The following is a 23,895-nucleotide window of genomic DNA, read 5'->3' as shown; positions in this document are numbered from 1 at the left end:
TCTCCAAAATACACACTGTGCTTCAACAGAAAATCTAATCTGTAGCTAAATGCATATTTTTCATTCTCATCATATATTTTCTCTAAATTCTCCCTTTTTATTAAGCCACTGTACTAATTTCTTGCTGAAACAAATTTCCATGAACAGTGGCCTTAACAATACTTTTTTCTCCAAAATCATCACTATCTTTAATTCACCAGTTATTCTTGATTAACACTGACAATCTCACATGAATTCTTAAAAATATAACTTCTTATTTTCTATGCCAAATAACATTATGAAACACTATAATTTTTTTACCTTATAATTCTGGAAGTCATAAGCCCAAAATGGGTCTCACTGGGTTAGAATCATGTTGGCCAAAATGTATCCATTCTGGTTACTCTCTCTGGGTGATAATCTGATTCCTGACCTTCTTCAGCTTCTAGAGACCACCTGCATTCCTGGAGTCCACTTTCCATTTTCAAAGTCAGCAATATTGGGCTAAGTCCTTCTGAAGCCACTAACTCTGATTCTTTCATTTCTGTCTCCCTCTTCCATTAAGGGCCCATGTGATTACATGGGGTCCACCTGGATAATCCAAGCTAATTTCCCAGTTTAGGTCAGCTGATTCACAGCCTTCATTCCATCTGCAATCTTACTTCCTATTTGTCATGGAATGTAACATACTCAAAGGTCACAAGAATTAGGATGTGGACATCTTGGGTCAGAGAGAACATTATTCTGCCTGCCACAGGCCAAGTTCTGGCAACACTTCACCTATGAAGCTTTCCCTGATGATTCTCATCTGTATTGTTCTCATTCCTCTAATCCACTAGTTTTCAACCTTGATTGTAACATAGAGTCACCTGGGGCACACTTAAAATGCTTGGGTCTCGTTTTTGTTTGTTTGTTTTGAGACTGAGTCTTGCTCTGTCACCCAGGCTGGAGTGCAGTGGCACAATCTTGGCTCACTGCAGCCTCTGCCTCCTGGGTTCAAGTGACTCTCTTGCTTCAGCCTCCCAAGTAGCTAGGATTACAGGTGCACGCCACCATGCCCAGCTAAGTTTTGTACTTTTAGTAGAGACAGGGTTTCACCATGTTGGCCAGGCTGGTCTTGAACTCCTGACCTAGTGATCCACCCGCCTCGGCCTCCCAAGGGTCTCATTCTTGAGAGATATGATATTAGTCCATTTTCATGCTGCTAAAGACATTCCCGAGAATGGGTAATTTATGAAGAAAAAGAGGATTAATGGACTCACGGTTTTATGTGGCTGGGGAGGCCTCACAATGATGGCAGAAGGCAAATATCATGTCGTACGCGGCGGCAGGCAAGAGAGAATAGGAACCAAGTGAAAGGGGTTTCCCCTTATAAAACCATCAGATCTCGTGAGACTTATTCACTACCACCAGAACAGTATGAGGGAAACTGCCCCCATGATTCAATTGTCTCCCACTGGGTCCCTCCTACAACACGTGGGAATAATGGCAGCTACAATTCAAGATGAGATTTCGATGGGCACACAGCCAAACCATATCAGATACGGATTAAATTGTTTCATGATATGACATGAGCAAATGATTTTTTTTCAAAGCTCTCCCAACAATTCTGCTATGCCAGCAAGATTGAGAACTACTGCTCTCGCAAATTTTTGTAATTTTATCTTAACTGTCACAGTGTAAAGGAGATATAACATGATGATTAACAGGGAGATTCTGCAGTCTACCTGCTTGCATTCAAATCTCCCAGCTTCACTTCTAACTAGTGGTCAGGTGCTGAGCGAGTTAAGCAATTGCTTGGTGCCTCTCTTTCTTCTTTTGTAAACCCAGAAGAATAATAATGCCTCAGAGTTGTTGAGAGGATTAAGTGAGGCAATGTATAGTAAACGTATTCTGCATAGCACATGGCTCAGAACATGCTCTCAACAAATATTAGCTGTAGAAGTGTTTTATGGCCATTTGACTTATCTTTAGAACTCATCTAGAAGATTTGCCTGGGCATGACCAATTTTTCTTGCTGCGGTTCTCAAAAAACAAAACAAAACAAATCCCCTTATTTGATGAATAGGACACAAATAAGGTGGCCAGACAACAGGATTACTGCACTTTGAGCCAAAAATCTTATTTTATTTTACTTTTAGGGTAGTTTTGTCATATTTTTGCTTCCTGAATGTCTGCAACCAGTTTAATCTGCGTATGTGTTAGAATAATTTTTGAAAGTTTTTGAAAATACCAGGTCTAGGGCCCACCCCACCCCCCAGGGATAATGATTCCATTGGGGCCCATGCCTCAGTACCTTTTAAGTTCCCTAGATGATTACAGTACACAACAAGGGGTGAGAATCTAAGACCTGGTCTAAGTGGCTACAGCTGTTCACATTCCGCGTCCTTCTAAGGAAGCTGATTATTTATGTCTGGGAAGGCTATGGCAGCTCTATTGGTCAAGAGAAAGTAATACAAGAAAAGAAAGGAAAAACAAGAGATGCAAAAGGGGAAACCAGAGACAGAGGAAGCAAGGAGAGAAAGATAAAGAAGTACAGCTAAAAGGTGTCTCCCGACTCCTTGTTGGTACCCACATCATGTTCTAAATACGTTGCTCCATCCCAACTAGGTCTTTAAGGAGGGATGGAAATCCTTGAAGAGAATCTCAGTAAAGAAATGGTATTCTGTGCCTTTCCCAGAGTACATACTCAAAATATATTTCAGCTGGTCCAAAATACTGCAGCAGCAAATACTTTTCTGTGGCTGCTCAGGTAGTGTTAGAGGCAGCATTAAGAAAAGATGAAGCCAAACGTTTGGGCTATTCCTTAAACAACTCCAGAGAGGAAATTCCTTGCTCATCCTGGGTAGCACCCAGTCACAATGCAAGAAACGTGAGTCAGAAGAGCCAATTACTCAAGAAGTTGCCCAATTTCCTTCCATCTGGTGGTGGAAAGAGGCTCTAAGTAACCTCAAAATGACTCCCAGGCATCTATTACCAGCCAGTCAACAGCATTAGGCAGGTGGCCACAGCACAAAGAACTTTTCTATCTACTGCAAAAATACCCAGAACAAAAATTTTATAACTTGCATTTGCATATATTTTTAATTCAAAAAATCCTTTCTTACTTATGATCTTACCTACTTTTTTTTCTCTTAGGGAAAACAAAACCCTTGTAAGATACTTAGGGGCCAAATATTATCCCCTTACTTGAAATGAAGTTAAGTCTCAGGCAGTGAGTGGCTGAATAGTGGAAATAAAGGCTTCTGATCTTATCTCCTTTCTGGATGTGCCCCTTTCCTTGAAAAAAAGAGTGTAATTAGTTATGGCATAGATGATTACAAAATAAACTATAAGGATTTAAAAACAACAAATTGTCATGGTGCTGAAAATCATCATCGGTAAGACTCCATATAAGAAAACGTCTTTGAGAAATGGGAATTTAATTTTAGCAGTATTCACAAGCAAAAGGAGATTATGTATATCACTATAGCCATACTGTTACAGTGAACGAGAAATCTCATATGCTAAATGTTACTGAACAGTCAGATACTTTATTAATAACAGCGACTGATGATTAAATATCTGAACAGCAGAACAAGATTCTTGACATGCATTTATCGTCTTATCCTAACAACCTCCCTCCAAGATAGTTAATTATTGCAAGATTACTCTCAGTTTATGGACAAGGAAACAGGCCCACCAGGCCAGTGTCCCGTAGCTGGTGGATGGCAGAGCCATGATTCAGACCTAGGTCTCTCTGACTCCAGAGCCCAGGCTTTTTCCACTGCTCTATGCCACCTCCTCGCAGCCCATAATTAAGCAAAATAATATGCTCTTCACAAATGAAAAGATCTCACGCATGAAAGTGACGAGACAACTTTTAGTTGATGAGCTTCCAAATACGCTGCGGATCCTTTTTCTGGAAACCGCATTTGGCATAAGGGGACCAAAGTCCAGACAGTTCCGATGACGTAACTCAAGGTCTCCGTGGATGTTGGCCTGGAGTCCGAAATAGCTCCGAGCTCTCCCATCCTGGTGTCTCTGTTGCCTCCCCTCTCAGCCAAGCTCAGGCTGCCCACGGGACTTTGCAAGAGGGTGAGGCGACAGCGTTCATAGGGCTTGAGACAAGGTACACTGCGATCTCTTTCCCCATCCCAGTAACTATTTCTGCTGCCTTCCCTCTCTCTGGAGCTTATTCTCAGCTTTGTAGGACATCATGTTTGTTTGTTTTGCCTTCAGCTTTAAAAAGATCTCTTAACAACAGCTTAAGACTTTTATAAAATTACCCATCACTTCTTAGAACAATCCAGAGAGCTGCTGAAAAGAAATAAGGCTCTAAGAGATGGTGCTTGGATTGGCTTTGCATTAAAATCTTTCTCATGGTGTTTCTCTCCACCTTCATTTCCATCCACCTTGTTTAAAACAAAGAGTATCTTCCCTCAAGCCTAAAAGTCAGTCAACAATATGCCCAAGGATGTATCACACCCAAACAGCTTTACCTGGGGGTCCTAGGAATTCTTCAATTGTGGTTTCTGAGGTGTTCTCATCTTCCCCAACATTTCCTCAGTCCCTTGTCTTGTCTTCCTTATGTCTTCCCCTTTATCTACCAGGATTTAATTTCTGTCCAAAGGAAACAGTATGAAGTAGTGAAAGGGGACACTGGAATTAAAGTCAAAGGTATGAGTCCAAATTTATCTTCTTTTACCTGGCTTGGCTGACCCAGTTGACTGTGGACAAGGTACCTGACTCTGTGAACCTCCTTTTCTCATATATAAACTGGAGAGCAGAGTAATACTTGCCCTACTTATCTCATAGATCTACAGTACAGATCAGAGTAGATGAAAGGGAAGCCCACAAAATGCCCAGTAAATATTAGTTTATTCACCGGCCACTCTTATGACCAGATACTGTGTGCCACACTAGATACTACAACTAATAAGATAAAACATCCCTTTTCACAGAGCACAACTTTAATGGGAGAGGCAGGACTAGAAGAAAATTATGACCTGTTATAATATTAACACAGTAAGGTGTGGAGTGTCATGGGGGCCTGGAGGAGGAAGCCTGGCTGAGATTTGGGGATATAGGGTGCCAGACAATTCCAGGAAGAATCCACAGAGGAAGTCAGGTTTGATCCTGGCCATGAGCATTGAATGGACATTAAAAAAAAAAAAAAAAAAAAAAAACAGGAGGAAAGTGCATCTCACGAAGAAAGATCAGCACACATAAACAGCCTCTTGTGCTAATAGGAATTTTCTGTCCTAAGTGCCAGGGGGACAATCTGTGGTTTTCAGGAGGAAGTGAAGTAATAAGTGTGTTTTAGAAAAATCATTCTAGAGGCAGTGGGGTAAGAAAACCCTGAGAAGGAGATGATGCCAGAAAAGGAAATGAACCCCAAGATGGCAATTCTCATCTCTAAGCTTGAACTCCAAGGAGTTGATACAAGTTCAAGGATATTCTTTTGACTTACGGCAAAAATGTCTTCTGACAAAGAAAGACAGTCCTGCAGGGAGGCAAGAAGATCCCTGAAAGACACCCCCAGAAGCGTACACCTGGGGCTATTGCAGCTGAGTCTCCATATTAAATAGCAGCTGCACTTTCCTCTGATTTTAATCCCTTCTTCTTATTCCTGAGCCATCAGCCATGTCAATATTAGATGTTATTAACTGGTCTCAGCTGTGTTGTGGTGAAATAAAACTTGCTCAGGCTGGGACACAGTGATAAAGAGAAAACCAGTGAATAATGGTTAGCATGTATTGTTTTATATGTGCCAACAAGATTTTCTCAGCAATCTTGAGATTATAGAACTCTAGTTATTCTCATTGTACAGGTAAGAAATCAGATGTGATTCAACAACTTGACCAAATCACATAGGAGATATGTGGCATTCCATCTCCAGAGACAATTCCCTTTACTGCTACCCTTGAGTGCCTCCCAGCTTAGGCTCAGAAAGGGCAGTATTTGCCTTCCAGCTTAGGCTCAGAAAGGTCAGCTTCAGTCCAAGGGAGGGATGTCCCTACCCATGCATGGAGTGGATGCCAGGGAGAGGGCAGCATTGTTGGAAGCCATATGAGGATGGAGCAGCCATTGGGGGTCCATTGCTGGATGATGAAAAAAGTGTAAGCAACAACCTACACTAACATTGAACATAGCCTGGGGCTTCTCTGAGAGCCACTAGAGAGGTCAGAGAACCAAGCTCCTGCTCACAGTAATGAGTGGCATTAAGCCAGCAGAATTCAGCCTAACTGATGTGGCTGTCTTTGTGTCCACAAGCTGGCGAGGTCCAAGGGACATCCAGAATGTCATTATATGACAAGTAAGTATGTAAAAATGAACAGGGAAGAAGAGAAAAATATCAAGAAATTACAAACCAGTTCATAATCGAATTTCAAACTTGAAAATTCACGAGAAAGGACTTTATCCTACATAGGCCTAAACAAATTACATGCTGATAGCATGCTGTTTTTAGAGCCCTTTGACTTTATCTGCTGTTCTATTATCAACTCTGCTGTTACTAATGGATTTTTCTTGTGGAACTCAATACTTGGCAGAGCAAAGAAGAAACTGGCAGCAGCATCAGAAATTCCCTTAAAGGCAAATAATATCAATGTTTAACCCAGGGGCATCAAAGACCTGCCATCGCCTTCAAAACCAGTCCCAAAGGAGCTGTATGGAGTCTTAGTCAAGGAGGAGTCTCTCATGATGGAGCTTCTCCATTTCTAAAATCCCTGTAAAAAGTTTCACAGTTCATAAACCACCCCACTATCAGAGATTTCCTAAATAAGACAACTGAGTATTAAGATCTTTGCCACTCACAATTGGAAATCCAAATCAGCAGCAGGAACAGCAACATCAGAAAGACTGTTACAAGTGCAGAATCGTAGGCCCTACCCAGGATATAATAAATTAAGAACTCTGTTTTAACAAGATCCCCAGGTGATTTGTGTGCATGTTAAAATTAAGAAGCACAGCTTAAGATTGCTTGAGATATCTAACTATTAGCCACAGCATAGGATATAGAGTCCATATTACAGCCTTCACTCAAGTATGGGTTTGTACCTCCCAATCAATTAATGAATCCGTTAACTATTGACCTCTCAACATGTGTGCCACTTCCTCTGCTAAACACTTGCTGGAGAAACAAAAAGAAATGAATCAAGATTTGATGTCTGTTGAGAGGATGTTTACAATTATGCTGAAGAAAGAAAATACATATGTGCTCAGAATGACCTTTTGGAAAAGTAAATCAGACCTCATCTGCCCTGCATTAAATAACTAGGGTTTCCCAATGCCGCCTACATGAAGTCCAGACTCCAGCAGAGCATAAGAAGCCTTTTAACAGCTTGAAACATACCTTCCTCCCCAGGCTGATTCATAGCCACCATCTTTTTCCCAAAGCCATGGTCCAGCCTCACAGGACATGAAAGTCCTTGCATGTGCAGAATTCACTCTCATCTCCATGCATTGTATATTTGCAAAACAATTCAGCCCTTTTCTGCCTTTCCTCATTTTTATGAGAACTCTAACTTTCAAGACTAACTTTAGCATCATCTTTCTCAGGAAGCTTTTCTTGGGCTTCAAATTCGAGAGTATTTTTGTCCATCTTGCGTGTTCCCATTGCAAATTCTGTTTGAGAATGTCTCCTAGGTACAAAGGCACCCAGGAAATGTCTGAATGAAATGAAAATGGTATATGAAACAGGTGTGAATTAGTAACATAAATGATGAACATCACAGTCTCCACCTCAGACATATCTAAGAGCCTGGCCCCAGAGTATAAGTGCCCCAATCTTTATAACTCAGGTACCTCTTAGACTTGCTGGCTAAGTCCAGTGGGAGCCGGAGGCTCAAGTCTACACTTGGAATGTCCTTTCTCACCCCCTTTATTTGAGAAACCCCCGAGTCCTTTATATCTCATCTCAAATGCACCATCTTCTAAGAACCTTCCTGCTTTTCCCAAGAGTGAGTTGGTCCTTTCCATCTCTGTGTTGCAACCTCACCTTACATCTATCTCTCTAAGATGTTGTCTGGTTTTATATATTTCCTTGCCTATCCCTTCCACCTGACTATCAGGTTTTCCAGGACAGAGACCTGTCTTATAAGGCAGGAGTAGAATCGACAGTATTTTATTCATGTCCGTATTCTCAGTGTTCTGCAAATGTTGGCACAAAATAGACGAGCACTTCCTGACCGTTGCCAGCTAATCATTAGAATCAACCATATAATACCTAAAAATCCATATTCCTGCATTTTATTTTAAAACTTCCTGCTTCTATAAGTCTAGGATTGGGCTTAGCCATCTGAATTTTTCAAATGCTCCCCAGATAATTCTGACATGCAAGCAAGATTTTAAAACCCTGCATTAGGTCCCTGCATTGGTGAAGAAATTACTCATCCTATACCCCTGAGCATAACTCACTTTTCTGGATAAACCTGAGGTACCTCATCAACATATTCTACTTGATTAGATTGTTGTGGTCCTTTCTGGCTAGATATATCTACTTATACCCACATCCTGGCATTTATACAATGATAGCAAGCAGTACATACACTTATGGGTTCTGTTGTGTGTGACCATCTTTATATGTAATAGGAGGCAGAGAAAAGGTAATTGGTATATAATTGGGGTAGAATAATGGCAGAAGCCCCTTCACAGAGAATCAGTCTTCCCTTGCCCCATGTTCCCAAGGCATTAAACTCATACCTTCACAACATTATTTCTTACCTTTCCTGGAGTGAACATATCTGCTTTCCAACTAGGGTGTGCCCCAGCTAGATTCCTCAAAGGCAGGGATATTCTCTTCAGTACTCTAATCTCAAACCTTAGACCAGCTGCCTGCCACATAGTAAGTACTCAACACATGTTTAATGACTGACTGACTCCATTCAGATCTAATGACTGGATAAATGAATAAAAGAGAGGATTTGAATAGATAGAAGGAAGGAAGAAAGACATTCCTGCAGGAGTGGGGGTTTTGAAACAAGATGTCCACAGGTCTAAAAAAGAGAATGAGGCCAGGCGTGGTGGCTCACGCTTATAATCCCGGCACTTTGGGAGGCTGAGGCAGGCAGATCACTTGAGGTCAGGAGTTCAAGACCAGCCTGGCCAACATGGTGAAACCCTGTTTCTACTAAAAATACAAAAATTAGCTGGGAGTGGCGGCATATGCCTGTAATCCCAGTTACTCAGGCGGCTGAGACAGGAGAATTGCTTGAACCCAGGAGGCGGAGGTTGCAGTGAGCTGAAATCGCACAATTGCACTCCAGCCTGGGTGACAGAGCGAGACTCAGTCTAAAAAAGAAAAAAAAAAAAAGCGAGAATGAGCCTGGTATATGCACAGAACAAAGAGAAATGAGTTTGTGAAAAAAAAAAAAAAGTTGCTCTTTGGAGAAATTTGAGGCCTTTGAGGTTAGTTCTCGTGGGATTTCTAACAATGGACCGCTGTACTGGGCAGGAGGAAACTCTCTTGTAGGTTCAAAGCAGTATATTCTTATTTCTAACTCTGCCACCAAATCACTATGTTGCTCACAATAAAGTGAAGGGAGAATATGAAAGGAAAATTAATTTAGTATCTGTTATGTGCCTGGTGCTTCGCATTTGCTTTCTCCCTGAACCCCAACAACAGCTTCCTATGCTAATACTGCCACTTTGCAGGAGATGGAAATCAAAGTGAGAGTTTAAATGGCTCTTACAATTTACGGTTCTGTCTGCATACATTGCTGCTTCCATTCATTTAAGCTATCTAGGCCTCAGTTTCCGTACCTGGAAATGAATGAATTCTGCTGGATTACTTCATAGGTGCTTTTAGTTCTAAAACCAATGGGTTTATCTCTGCAATAAAGTTTTTCAACCCAAAAGCAACTTGCTTTGAAGCCTATCTATTACTTAGTGCAGTACTATGCACTGTTCAGTAATTGCTTGCTGAATGTGAGAAATGAGGTTAATCAGCTGGACAGCTCTGGGAGATAAAAACAGTACAACATTTTGCTCTAGTTAAAGAGTTGCTCACAGTTCCCGAACATACTATGCATATTCCTGTTTCTTCACTTTTACCCATGACATGCTCTCCACTTATCGAAATTCTACTCTTGAAAATCGAGTTCAATTGTACTTCTCCATGCAGACCTCTGTGGCTCTCAATGAGCTAATCACTATGCTAAGTAGAGTGGAATTATTCCAATTGACCTACATCTTTGACGGATTCATAATGAAGGAAGAGTAGAAAAATGATGAAAGGCAAATTCAACGTCCAATATATTTCCTGATGGGGATTTAAAGAAAGAACTGTCTAAAATTAGTCTTTCCTACAATCACTGGGCTTCAAAGAACTCCATCAATGCCTTGGAAATAAAGTGACCATATCTACATTTAAAGTCAACATCACCTCTAGCTTTCAAGCTTCTTCATAGATTGTTCATAACCAACTTCTGCTTTTCTGTTAGATACCATTAAATCTGAATGTACTCAGTCTCGTCTGCATGGAAAATATCTCTTTGCTGGGATAGTGGTGGAATATTACTGAACAGAAGTGACCTTATTCATGACACCTCTGCCTGAGGAGACCCTAGAAGAGTCAGGTCACTATCTATGCAAGCAGAGCCATAACATTTCTTCTTTTTCATGCATCTCTGTTTGTTCTCAGCAAAACCAGATGGAATTAGCATTATGCAAGCACAGTCACAAATCAAAATGCTTACTCCTGTATATACACACGTATTATGATCCCTGACATTCAACATAGATGACTAAGGAATATGTTAAACCTTCTGGATCACTCTGCTATGGACCATAGTGAACTACTGCTCCTGGGAATTTTACAATCACATGATAACTTTTTGTCCTTTGAAAGCTATCATTTAATATTTGCTCACTTTTTTATCCCTAACACCTGGCATAATGAAAAAATGAGTCATTCAGTAAATATTTGCTGACTGAATACAAAAGTCAATGGTTTAATCTCATTTTATTTTCTTTTTTTCCTCCCCTAATATGACTGAAAATGTGTCATCCATATAGTAAACACGTTAATTTAACACTGGAAAACCTGAGCCATAAAGTGAAAGAAACCTCTGTCTTCTGTCCTTGGCTAATGTTTCTGTAGCAATACTTGCAATTCATTTGTTTTTACATGCATCTCTCCCCCACTAGACATGTGTTTTTTAAGGGAGGCGACTTACTCATCTCTATCACAAACATTTATTACAAAACCCAGCATGTAATAAATTTAGTAGATGTTTATTAAATTAGTGAGTAAATATGTTTCCAAAATGATTGATGTGCCTACATCGACTTCCTGCTCCCTCTTCATCCCTTAGTGTCTGAGTCCATTGAGGCTGTTATAATAAAGTACCATAGAATGGGTGGAATATAAACAACAGAAATTTATTTTTCACAGTTCTGCAGCTGGAAGTCCAAGATCAGGGCGCCAGCATGGTCGGGCTCTGCCAAGGGTCCTCTCTGGGTTGTAGACTACTAACTTCTCATTTTATTCCCATATGGCAAAGAGGACAAGGGTTCTCTCTGGGGTCTCTTCTATAAGGGCACTAAACCTGTTACTCATGACGTAATCACCTCTCAAAGACCCCACATCCTAATGCCATTATATTGGAGGTTAGGATTTCAACATTTGAATTTTGAGAGGACACAAACATTGTCCAAACATCTAGTTATTTTAGAATTCTAAGTTACTTTCCTGTCACATTTAGACATGCAGCTTGTGGGAAAATTAAAACTCTTTTATAAAAAGTCTGAGACGCCTGATATAGATAATTTTTTAATGTTTTTTTAAATTGCAAAATTGTAATGCTTGAAGGAATCTTGGAAATCTTTCAAATGTAAATAACATATTGAGAAACCTGCCTAGCAATAATATGAAATTGGTATGATCTTTTTTTATGAAAAATATGTATGATACATTAAAAATGAATACTTAGAAAGAATGTATGAACAGGCATTACACAGGAGAAATTAACACCAAAAATATCAGCATATAGAAAAGCAACCAAGTATTGGTATGGGTTGTGGGAATATTCGAGCTCCCATGCTTGCGGTTAGGAGTGCAGGCTGATGACATTCTGAACAGCCAGCTGGCATTACTGGCCATATATGTATGTATCATATAACACAAGATTCTAAATGAATAACCCTCACATTTCTAACACCCTCTACATAGGAGCAAATAAGAAAATTTGGTGAGGAGTTGGAGGCAACTTGGGTATTCACCAGTTAGAGCATGAATAGGAAAAATATGATATATGCACACCAAGAAATTTATTGTTGCAATAGAAACTACAGATCAGAATTTTGCATAGCAATATTATGGGTCTTAGAATGTAATACTTAGTGAGATACATGATACAAAACCATTTATGTAAATTAATAATATGTAGACAGAAAGCAAACTGTGTAATAACATATACAACTAAAAGCAAAGCAACCCACATTAAATACATGATGATGGCGACCTATGATGGGAAAGGGAGAGAAATATGGAGTATAGTGATAAAGGAAAATACTTTTTTTTTTTTTTTTTGAGATGGAGTTTTACTCTTGTTGCCCAGGCTGGAGTGCAATGGCACGATCTCAGCTCACTGCAACCTCTGCCTCCTGGGTTCAAGTGATTCTCCTGTCTCAGCCTCCATAGTAGCTGGGATTACAGGAGTGCACCACCATGTCCGGCTAATATTGTATTTTTAGGAGAGACAGAGTTTCACCATGCTGTTCTGTCTGGTCTTGAACTACTGACCTCAGGTGATCCATCTGCCTAGGCCTCCCAAAGTGCTGCGATCACAGGAGTGAGCCACCATGCCCGGCCCAGAAAATAAAGATTTTTTTAAAAAAGAGAGGGCTTGCATGACCCATAGATGGTAATGTTTTATGAACTTAGCAATATGATAAATTTAAACCCCTATACTTGAGGTCTAAGAAAAAAGAAATAAATAATTTCAAAATTACTAATAATCAAATTAATATAAGTTAATTGATGAGATACGCTTCTTACTAAAATAATAAAAGATTTCTTTTACTTGAATCAGTAGCTTCATTTTTGTCATTTATCCAGAAAATAATGACCAGCACTGCTATCTAACTTTAATTCTGGAGAAATAGTCCAATGTAGTTAAGGAAAAGAAAGAAATTTAAAGTATAAAAATTAGGAAAAAAAGGAATATTTCTTATGTTATTGTATATTTGAAAAACCAAAGAGAAGAGACAATGGTCTGTTTACAAAAATATGCAAGTTTGGCGAGAAGGTTGGGCACACATTTTATATACACAAATTAATAGCCCTCATAGATAGAAACAAAAGGTAGTTTATAGGTATAATAAAATAATTCATCCACATTGGAGCAAAAAACACACTTAAAAAACACAAAGAAAACTTTTGTTCAAGATCTAGATTAATAGAACTGTAAAATGTACCTGAGAGACTAAAAGAAGACTTGAACAAACAGCCAGGCAAACGAGGACACTGGACAGGAAGAGCCAACATTGTAAAGATGTCAATTCTTTCCAAATCAATCTATAAGTTTAGTGTAATTTCATTAAACATACCCAACAGGTTTATTTGTTAAACAAAAGAGCTTATTTTAAAGTCAATATAATAGAATAAATAATAATTAGGACAATTCTCAAAAAGAATAATATTGAGAAGGGGCAACTTTTAATAGATGTTAAAATATGGTATAAAGCAAAATAATGTACAAAGTACATTATCAACACATGAATGAACAAATCAGTGGAACAGAAAATAACTCAAGAAATCATTCCAATTGTATTTGGGGATTAAGTACATGATAAAAGTGGCATATTTAATAGTGAAGAAAAGAATAACTCAATAAATGATATTGGAATAACTGAAGAGTCATCCAAAAGAAAAGTCTAGTTCGATTAATAATATAGTTAAAAAGAATCAAGCCATAAAAGTGCAAGAAGAAATCATGGTAGCAATTTCTTATACAAAATGTCACAATGGCAAAGTCTTTCTTAAACATGATATAAAAACTGGAAGTAAAGAAACAATATGTATAAAAATCTGACTATAAAAAATTTGGCATCGCAAAACCCACAGTAACCAAAGTCAAAATACTCAGGGACAAAAATGAGAAAAAATATTTTCAATTTATATCTTAGAAAACAGGGAGCAATTTGTATAACATATAAAGAGCTTCCATAAATCATTTTTTAAAAGATCAGCAATTCAGTGGAAAAATTAAAGGGATATTTACAGAGAAAAACAACAATAGACCTTAAACATGTGCAATTGTATTCAACTTTACTAGTAAGATAAATTCAAATAAAAATTACAGTGATACCCATTTTCGCTCATAATACTAGAAAATATTTTTAAAATTTATTGATACATGAGTCATCAAGAGTATAGGGAAACATCTACTTTACTACTTTGTTGGTGGGAATGTACATTGGTAACACTTCTAGGGAGGACAAAGTAGCTATCAAAATTACAATTGCATATGTTTTTGACACAGAAATTTCATATCTACATTGTCTACATATTCCTTCTACAAATAGACATGCACAAGTCTATTCACTGTTGCCATGTTTGTGAGAACAAAGATTTAAAATGACGTCGTTTGTTAATTCTCCGCTGAAATTTCATTCTCTCCTTTTATTTCCTTGGGCACTGTAACAATGCTTAATTTTCAAGTTAGTCTCTGAATTTCTGGAAACCCTGTGAATCTGTATCTGTTTTCTATTGTTTCTATTAAAGTTTCTTTCTGTGGTCATGTCTCCTCATTTGCCTGTTTTTTTTGTTTTGTTTTGTGTTTTGTTTTTTGTTTTTTTTGGTTGGTCGTTGTGGTTGGAACTTTGTATTTGTAAAATTGTTTCTAAAAATAAAATGAAGACTAGCTTGTTATCTTTTCCAGAGAAGATTTGCCTTTGTTTTCACTAGCAGCTCCTAGCAATCCTGGATCATCTCAATCCAATTTCAGGAATTAAGAGGATGTGAAGTTGAGCTGCAGCTCCTTTTGAGGGCTGGCCAATTGGGATTCATTTTCTCCTTCTTAAGGTTCATCCCCTTGGAGTACCAGCCTTAAGTCGGTGGGGTCACCAGGGATCTTCTAGGAGGGCCCATGACTTCCTCCACCATGAAACTGTCACAAAATCCTTAGCATCTCATCGCTTAGGCAAAAGCAGCTTCAAATGCCGGACTCATAGTCATGGATTTCCATTCCCCTCAGCTCCCGACCAGGTAATTCCTCATTTTCTTTTTAACCTTCTAATATCTTCAGGCAGCCTTCTTTTAAAAATAACATTTATCTAGGGTTTTTGGTTATCCTAATGGGAATTTGATCCATATTATCTAGTCCAACATGTACAAAAACAAAATTTAAAAAAATCTTACATTCTTATCAATGAATAAATTATAGTATATTTATGCAGTAGAATAAATTATGGCATATTAATAGTTAAATAACACGGCTAAATAGCTATGACGTTAAATAAATTATGATACATTTTTGTAATAGAACATTAATCAGCTGTAAAAAGGATGTTCTCTAGATATTGATATAGAATAATCTTAAGATATATTGTTTAGTGAAAAATCAAGGTACAGAACAGTGGGCATTGTATACTATCATTTAGGCCAAAAACATCTGTAGAAGGATTCAAACAATTTAATACTCAGTTGTTTTGTGGGAGAGAAAGTGTATGAGTCTGTTCTCACACTGCTTTAAAGAAGTTACCTGAGACTGGTAATTTATAAAGAAAAGAGGTTTAATTGGCTCACAGTTTTGCAGGCTGTATAGGGAGCAAAACAGCTTCTGCTTCTGGGGAGGCTTCAAGGAGCTATCAATCATGGCGGAAGGCAAACAGGGAGTGAGGCATCATAGTCATGGCAGGAGCTGGAGCAAGAGACAGAGGTGCTACACACTTTTAAACAATCAGATTGTTTTTGCTATCCTGGGTCTTCTGTGGTTCCACATGAATTTTAGAAATGTTATTTCCATTTTGACAGGGATAACATTGAATCTGTAGATTGCTTTGAATAATAGGAATACCTTAACAGGAAGAGACTTCAAAAGGTTCGTGGAAATGGAATTAAAAGATAAAAATAAAAAATGTAAACTTTATTTCTCAACATAAGCTCCATCAAGTTCAAGACACTTTTGTAAGTGATGATACCAGCCATTTAGTCTAGCCCTAAAAACTAAGGCTTCTATGAATTTAACCATTTCAATGCAATCTTTTTTACATTATTAACAACAGCAGCAAAAAAAAAAAAAAAAAAAAAAGTGCCCTTTAAAGATTAAAGATTTTTAAACTTAGAAAACAAAAAGAAAAGTCAGAGGAGCCAAATTAGGACTGTGAAGTGGATGCTTAATAATTTCTCATTGAAACTCCTGCAAAATTGCCCTTGTTTGATGAGAGGAATGAGCAGGAGTGTTGTCATGGTGGTGAAATTTTCCTTGACATTTTTCTTCTAAAGCTTTAGCTAACTTTTTCAAAACACTCTCATCAGGAGCAAATGTTATTGTTCTTTGACCCTTAAGAACGTCAACAAGAAAAATGTCTTGAACATCCAAAAAAAAAAAAAAAATGTTTCGATGATCCTTGCTCTTCACTGGTCTACTTTTGCTTTGACTGGACAACTTCCTCCTTTTAGTAGTGATTTCTTTTATTGTACTTTGTCTTCAGGGTCATACTACCAAAGCCTTGTCTCATTTGTTGTTACAATTCTTTGAAGAAATGCCTCAGGATCTTGATCCCATTTGTTTAAAATGTCCACTGAATGTTTTACTGTTGTCTGTAGCTGGTCTGGGAGCAGCAGTTTTGGCACCCATAGAGTGGAACGTTTGCTCAACTTTAATTTTTCAGTCATAATTGTACAAGATGAACCAGTTAAGATTTCTATGGTGTTGGCTACTGTTTCTGCTGTTAATCATCAGTCCTTTTCAATTATGGCACACATAAGATTAATTTTTTCCCCACAAATTGATGTGAATGATCTGTCACTGCAGGCTTCATCTTCAATGTCATCTTATCCCTTCTTAGAATGAGTTATTCATTTGTAAGCTGCAAATTTCTTTGGGGCATTGTACCCATAAAATTCTTGTAAAGCATCATGATTTTGCCATTCTCCCACTCAAGCTTCACCATAAATTTGATGTTCATTCTTGCTCCAATATTCACAGAACTCATGTTATACTCTGATAGGGGCTTTTTTCAAACTGATGTCCTATCCTTAGTGCCTCAAACTAGATCCTGTTCAGACATATTATAATAAGTTAGTAGGAGTTTATTTTGGCGCAAACAAATTTTGAATTCCATGCACAGATTTTTCATAATTCTCATTTTTCATGAACATTTTGAAGACCCTTCACATTAATTCTTCCCATCCATGAACACGGGGTATGTTTCCATTTGTTTGTGTCTTCTTTAATTTTTTTCATCAATGTTTTGTAGTTTTCAATGTACAACTTTCACTTTCTTAGTTAAGTTTATGCTTCTGTATTTTATTCTCTCTAATGCTGCTGTAATTACAATTATTTTCCTAATTTCCCTTTCAAAAACTTCATTATTAGCATGTAAAAAATGCAGGCCGGGCGTGGTGGCTCACTCCTATAATCCCAGCACTTTGGGAGGCTGAGGCGGGTGGATCACCTGAAGTCAGGGGTTCGAAACCAGCCTGGCCAACATGGCAAAACCCCATCTCTACTAAAAATACAAAATTAGCTAGGTGTGGTGGCGCATGCCTGTAATCCTAGCTACTTGGGAGGCTGAGGCAGGAGAATCACTTGAACCTGGGAGGAAGAGGTTGCAGTGAGCCGAAATCGCGCCATTGCACACCAGCCTGGGCAACAAGAGGGAAACTCCGTCTCAAAAAAAAAAAAAAAAGCAACTGACTTTTGTATGTTGTTCTTTTAGCCTGCAACTTTACTGAATTAATGTAATAGTTTTAGCAATTATTTTTGTGGGAGTCTTTAAAATTTTTTACATATAAGATAATATATATGCAAACAGACACAATTTGACTTCTTCTTTTCTAATTTTGATACACTTTACTTATTGTCCTTCACTAATTGCCCTGGCTTTGGCTTCCAACACTGTGTTGATTAGAAGTGGTGAAAGTAGGCACCCTTGTTTTGTTCCTCATCTTAGAGTAAACATGTTTGTTTTTTTACTATTTACTATAATGTTGTCTGTGGGTTTTTGATATATGACCTTTAATATGCTGAGGTAACTTCCCTCCATTCCCAGTTTTTTGAGAGTTTTTATCATGAAGCCATGTTGAATTTTATAAAACACTTCTTCAGTACCTATTGAGTTGTTCATATTATTTTTATTCTTTGTCAATGTGGTATATCACTTTTATTGAGTTGTGTATGTTCATCATTTTTGCATCCAAAGAATAAATCCTATCTGATAATGGTGTATGATCCTTTTAATTTGTTGCTGAATTCATTTTGCTAGTACCTGATTAAGGATTTTTGCATTTATGTTCATCAGGAATATTGGCCTGTAGTTTTCTTTACTTATAGTGTCCTAATCTGGCTTGGTATCAGGGTAACAGTGACTTCGTAAGATATATTTAGAAATGTTTTCTACTCTTCAAATTTTTGGAAAAGTTTGAGAATAAGTGACACTAATTCTTCATTAATGTTTGGTTAAATTAATTAGTGAAGCCATCTGGTCCTGGGCTTTTCTTTGTTGGGAGGTTTTTTGTTTTTTTGTTAGTTTTTGTTTTTAATTACAGGTTCAATCTCCTTACTAGTTATGACTCTTTTCAGATTTTCTATTTCTTTATGATACAGTCTTGGTAAGTTGTATGCCTAGGAATTTATCTCTTTCTTCTAGGTTACTTATTTGTTGGTATATAATTGTGCATAGTAATCTCATGATTCTTTTTATTTCTGTAGCATCAATTATAATGTCTTCTCTTTCATTTCTGATTGTATTTATTTAAGTTTTCTTTTTTCGTAGTCTAAATGTTTGTTGATTTAGTTCATCTTTTCAAGAAATCAAATCAATTCTTAATTTTGACTTTTTCTATTGTTTTTCTATTCTCTATTTTATTTCTGCTGAAATCTTCATTATTCCCTTCTTTCTGCTAACTTTAAATTTAATTGTCTTTCTTTTTCCAATTCCTTGAGGTGTAAAGTTACATTGTTTATGTGAGATCATTATTCTTTTTTTTTTTTTTTTGAGACGGAGTCTTGCTTTATCACCCAGGCTGGAGTGCAGTGGCGCCTCCCAGGTTCACACCATTCTCCTGCTTCAGCCTCCCGAGTAGCTGGTAGCTGGGACTACAGGTACCCACCAACACCCCCATCTAATTTTTTTTTTTTTTTTTTTTTTTAGTAGAGACAGGGTTTCACTGTATTAGCCAGGATGGTCTCAATCTCCTGACCTCGTGATCCGCCCTCCTCGGTTTCCCAAAGTGCTGGGATTACAGGCGTGAGCCACCACACCTGGCCTATTCTTTTTTAAATGTAGTCATTTATTGCTATAAACTTCCTTTTTTGTATTCCTTTCGCTGCATCCCTTTTGTTATACTGTGTTTACGTTTTTATTTGTCTCAGGAGGTTTTCAAATTTCCTTTTTAATTTCTTTTTTGACTCATTGGTTCAGGAATATGTTATATAATTTCACCACACTTGTAAATTTTCTGGTTTTTCTTCTAATATTGATTTCTAGTTTCATTCCATTGTGGTCAGAAAATATACTTGGTATAATTTCAATCTTCTTAAATTTCTTTTGTGACCTAACATGTGATCTATCCTAGAGAATAGTCCATGCGTACCATGGGAAAGTTTACATTCTGCTGTTGTTGAGTGGAATGATCTGTATATGTCTATTAAATCCATTTATTACATAGTGTTGTTCAAGTCAGTTGTTTCTTTATTGATTTTTTCAATATAGATATTCTACCCATTATTGAAAGTGGAATACTGAAGTATTGCTTTTTTTTCATTTCAGCTAATGTTCATTTTATATATTTAAGTGATCTGATATTGATATCAGGTGCATATATTTTTAATTATTATATCTTCCTGGTAAGTGGATTATGTTATCATTATATAATGTCCTTCTTTGTCACTTGTGACAGTTTTTGACTTAAAAATCTGTTTTTTTCTGATGTAAGTATAATCACCCCTGCTCTCTCAGTTACCATTTCCATGGAATGTTCTTTTCCATCTCTTTACTTTTAGCCTAAGTGTGTTCCTAAATCTAAAGTGAGTCTCTTATACACAACATATAGTCATTTCTTGCTTTTTTTATCCATTCAGCTACTCTGTGACTTGATTGGAGAGTTTAAATCATTTGCATTTAAGATAATTATTAACAGGAAAGGACTTGTTATTGCCATTTAGTTGTTATCTCTCTTTTTGTCCTTTTGTCCATCTTTTCCTCTCTTGTTGTCTTTGTGTTTTATTGTTTGTTAATTTTATATTACTATGCCTTGATTCTTTTCTTTTTCCTTTGTGTATTTTCTATAGGTTTGCTTTTGTGGTTACCATGGGGCTTATATACAATTCCTTGCAATAGTCTATTTCAAGTTGATAACAACTTAACTTCAGTCACATACAAACAAATATTCTACACTTTTACCTCTTCCTCCCCACCATTTTATGTTATTAATGTCACATTTAACATCTTTTTATATCATGTATCCATGAACATATTTTTATATTTATAGTTATTTTTAATACTCTTTTTAAATGTTTGTACAGAATGAAAAGTGACCTGCTTGCCACTCTCAGAGTATTACATTACTATGTGTCTATATATTCATCATTACCTGTGAGTTTCACACTTTTATATGCTTTTGTGTTATCACCATTTCTTGTCAACTTAAAGAACTCCCCTTAACATTTCTTGTAAGGCAGGTTGGGTGGTGATGAACTCTCTTGGCTTGTTTTGGTCTGAGAAAGTCTTTATCTAGCTTTCATTTTTGAAGGGAATTTTTTTTCAGGTATACTATTCTTTGTTGGCAGGTTTTTTTCCCTTCATGTTGAATAAATCATCCCACTGCCTCTGGCATGCAAGATTTTGCTGAAAAATAAGCTCATGAGAGATCTTATAGAGGTTCCCCTGTATGTGACCAGTCATTTTTTCTCTTTCTGCTTTCAAAATTCCCTTTTTATCATTAACTTTTGACACTTTCAATATAATAAATTTAAGTGTACATTTTTGGAATAATTTCACTTATTTGAAGTCTGTTAGGCCTCCTGATTCTAGATGTCCAATTCCTTTTTTAGAGTTGAGATGTTTTCAGGAACTATATATATATGTGTATATATATATATATATATATATATTTTTTTTTTTTTTTTTGAGACGGAATCTCACTCTGTCACCAGGCTAGAGTGCAGTGGCACAATCTCAGCTCACTGCAACCTCTGCCTCCTGGGTTCAAGTGATTCCCCTGCCTCAGTCTCGCAAGTAGCTGGGACTGCAGGCATGTGCCACCATGCCTGGCTAATTTTTTGTATTTTAGTAGAGACAGGGTTTCACCATGTTGGCCAAGATGGTATCGATCTCCTGACGTTGTGATTCACCCCGCTCAACTACAGGCATGAGCCACCATGCCCAGCCTAGAAACTATATTTTTAAAATAATATTTCTGTCCATTTTTTTCCCTCTCCTTCTTTTTCTTCTCCGACTTCCATAATGCATATATTGGTCTACTTATGGTGTCCTTAAAGTCCCTTAAGCTTTTCTTACTCTTGCTTACTATTTCATTCTTTTTTTTATTTTTGCTTCTCTGGGTAATTTCCAATGATCTCTCTTTGAGTTCACTAATTCTTCTGCTTGATCTGGTCTGTTGTTGAACCTCTAGTGTACAGTTACATTCTTCAGCTCTAAAATTTCTGGTTTTTAAAATATATTTTCTATCTCTTTTTTGAAATTTTCACTTTGCTTATGCATTGTTCTCCTGACCTTGTTAAGTATCTTTATGATGGTTATGTTGAATATTCTGTGAGGTAGATCACATATCTCTGTTTTATTAGGATCAGTTTCAGGAGGTTTATTTTGTTCCTTTGTTTGGGACATATTTTCCTATTTCTTCAAGTTTTCCTGGTACTTTGTGTTGGTTAACTGCATATTAGAGAAAACAGCTATGGTGTGGTTTGGATGTGTCCCTGCCCAAATCTCATCTTGAATTGTTACTCCTATAATTCCCATGTGTTATGGGAGGGACCCAGTGAAAGATAATTGAATCATGGGGCGGTTTCCCCCATACTGTTCTCACGGTAGTGAATAAGTTTCAAGAGATCTGATGATTTTGCAAAGGGGTTTCCCCCTTTGCTTGGCTCTCATTCTTTCTTGTCTGCCACCATGTAACATGTGCCTGCTGCCTTCCACTATGGTTTTGAGGCCTCCCCAACCACGTGAAACTGTGAGTCTATTAAGCCTCTTTTTCTTTATAAATTACCCAGTCTTAGGTTATGTCTTTATCAGCAGAATGAAAATGGATGAATACAAACTATCCCTCTGAGTCTTCACAGTATTGCCTCATGCAAGAAAAGACCCTCACTAATCATCCCAGCCAGAGATTTGGGGTGGGGGGGGCGGGATTTCAAACTTTATTGCTAGTCTAACTACCTTCTTTGTTCTTAGTGACACCCTGGTGTCCAGAGTATGACAGGTTCCATCAGTACTCTGAGACAAGCAAGACTGAAGCCAGTCCCTCAGGCAGCATCTGGAAAAGTTGAATAGTTGGACTTTCTGTTCAATTCTTTCCTTCCTCAAAGATAAGTGGGGATCTGAGTATGTTTTCGTTTGCTCTGTGCTGGGCTAAATGGAAGGCCTAGCCTATGGTGGCTGATAGTTCAAACTGCCATCTTTTTTCTCATTGGTCTCTGGGCAGTAAGAGTATGCTAGGTCTTGTTAGTGCTCCAAGACAGACAGCACAGAAAACAGTCCTTTGCATGTTCCTAGAGAATTTGAGGTTGTACACATGGTCTAACTTCTTTATTCCTCAGGGAGAATCTGGAAGCTGAGATTTTTCATCCACTTTTTCTGTGCTGGACTAGGGGGACTGGCTATGGTAGCTGACAGTGCAAACTGCAATTTTTGTTTTTCACTGATTCCAAGGCAGCTAGAATACACTGGGTCCTGTCAGCACTTCAAGAAAGGCAAGACAAAAGCTAGTCTTCTGGGAAGCCCCCAGAAAAGTTAAGGTGTTGGGCAGGCAATCCAACTCTTGCTCTCCAAGGAGAAGCTGAGATCTTGGGGGTTTGCTCCCAGTTGCATGGTACTATGCCCGGAGGAGGGATTATGGTGAGAGAGTGTTTCAGATTTCCCTACCTACTTCAACGTGGCTAGTCTCACGTTCACTCTGGGTACTAGAGTCTCTCAACTAGTTTCTGGATTTCTCACAAAGGGAATTTGTCCATGTTTTGTTGTTAAACCAGTGTAATTATGGGGGGAAAGGGAGTCCAGGGTTTCTTATTCAGCTGTCTTGCTGATGTTACATTAATAATATACTCTTTATGGAAATATGTTGCTTGTTATCACTTTGATAATATACTCCTTATTCAATCTTTATCTCAGAGATTCTGAGAGCATAAATTAAGATGTTATTATTATTAAAGATGATGATGAATATAAAACACTCAGTACAGTATAGATCTCAGCATAGGTAGCTATATACTCCACCATTTTTATTTTTAAATAAAAATAACTAAGGATCAAAGAGGATAAATGTAAAATAAGCAGCACAATCTTCCCCACTGTCACCTGTCATATATTATTAGACAAGCAACCTACTGTAATGCTTGACCAAAGCATATTTGAGATCCCAGGAACAAATTTTATGCTCCCTCAAGCTTGTGATCATTTTTACCTTTTTTTTTTTTTGAGACAGAGTCTGGCTCTGTCACCCAGGCTGGAGTGCAGGGTGGTGATCTCAGCTCACAGTAGCCTCTGCCTCCCAGGCTCAAGCAATTCTCATGCCTCAGTCTC

At 37.7% G+C, this 23,895-nt stretch overlaps 1 long non-coding RNA gene across 4 annotated transcripts in view; it reads right to left on the bottom strand.

The window, feature by feature from the left end:
• Positions 1-3,047: 3,047 nt before the first annotated feature.
• Positions 3,048-23,895, bottom strand: part of LOC109027953 (uncharacterized) — a 285,826-nt gene continuing 264,978 nt past the window's right edge. For 3 of the 4 annotated variants that reach the window (XR_008668114.2, XR_008668115.2, XR_010135034.1), the window contains one exon: positions 4,457-4,581. This is a non-coding gene — a long non-coding RNA (uncharacterized lncRNA). Of the gene's footprint in view, positions 4,582-23,895 lie in introns of all 4 variants that reach the window. The other variant, XR_002006997.3, reaches the window with a different exon arrangement.

Source organism: Gorilla gorilla, chromosome 7 (genome assembly GCF_029281585.2).
Source record: "Gorilla gorilla gorilla isolate KB3781 chromosome 7, NHGRI_mGorGor1-v2.1_pri, whole genome shotgun sequence".
Classification (NCBI taxonomy): Eukaryota; Metazoa; Chordata; class Mammalia; order Primates; family Hominidae; genus Gorilla; species Gorilla gorilla.
The sequence above is the reverse complement of the archived record's forward strand: the minus strand, read 5'-3'. Positions and strand labels throughout refer to the sequence as shown.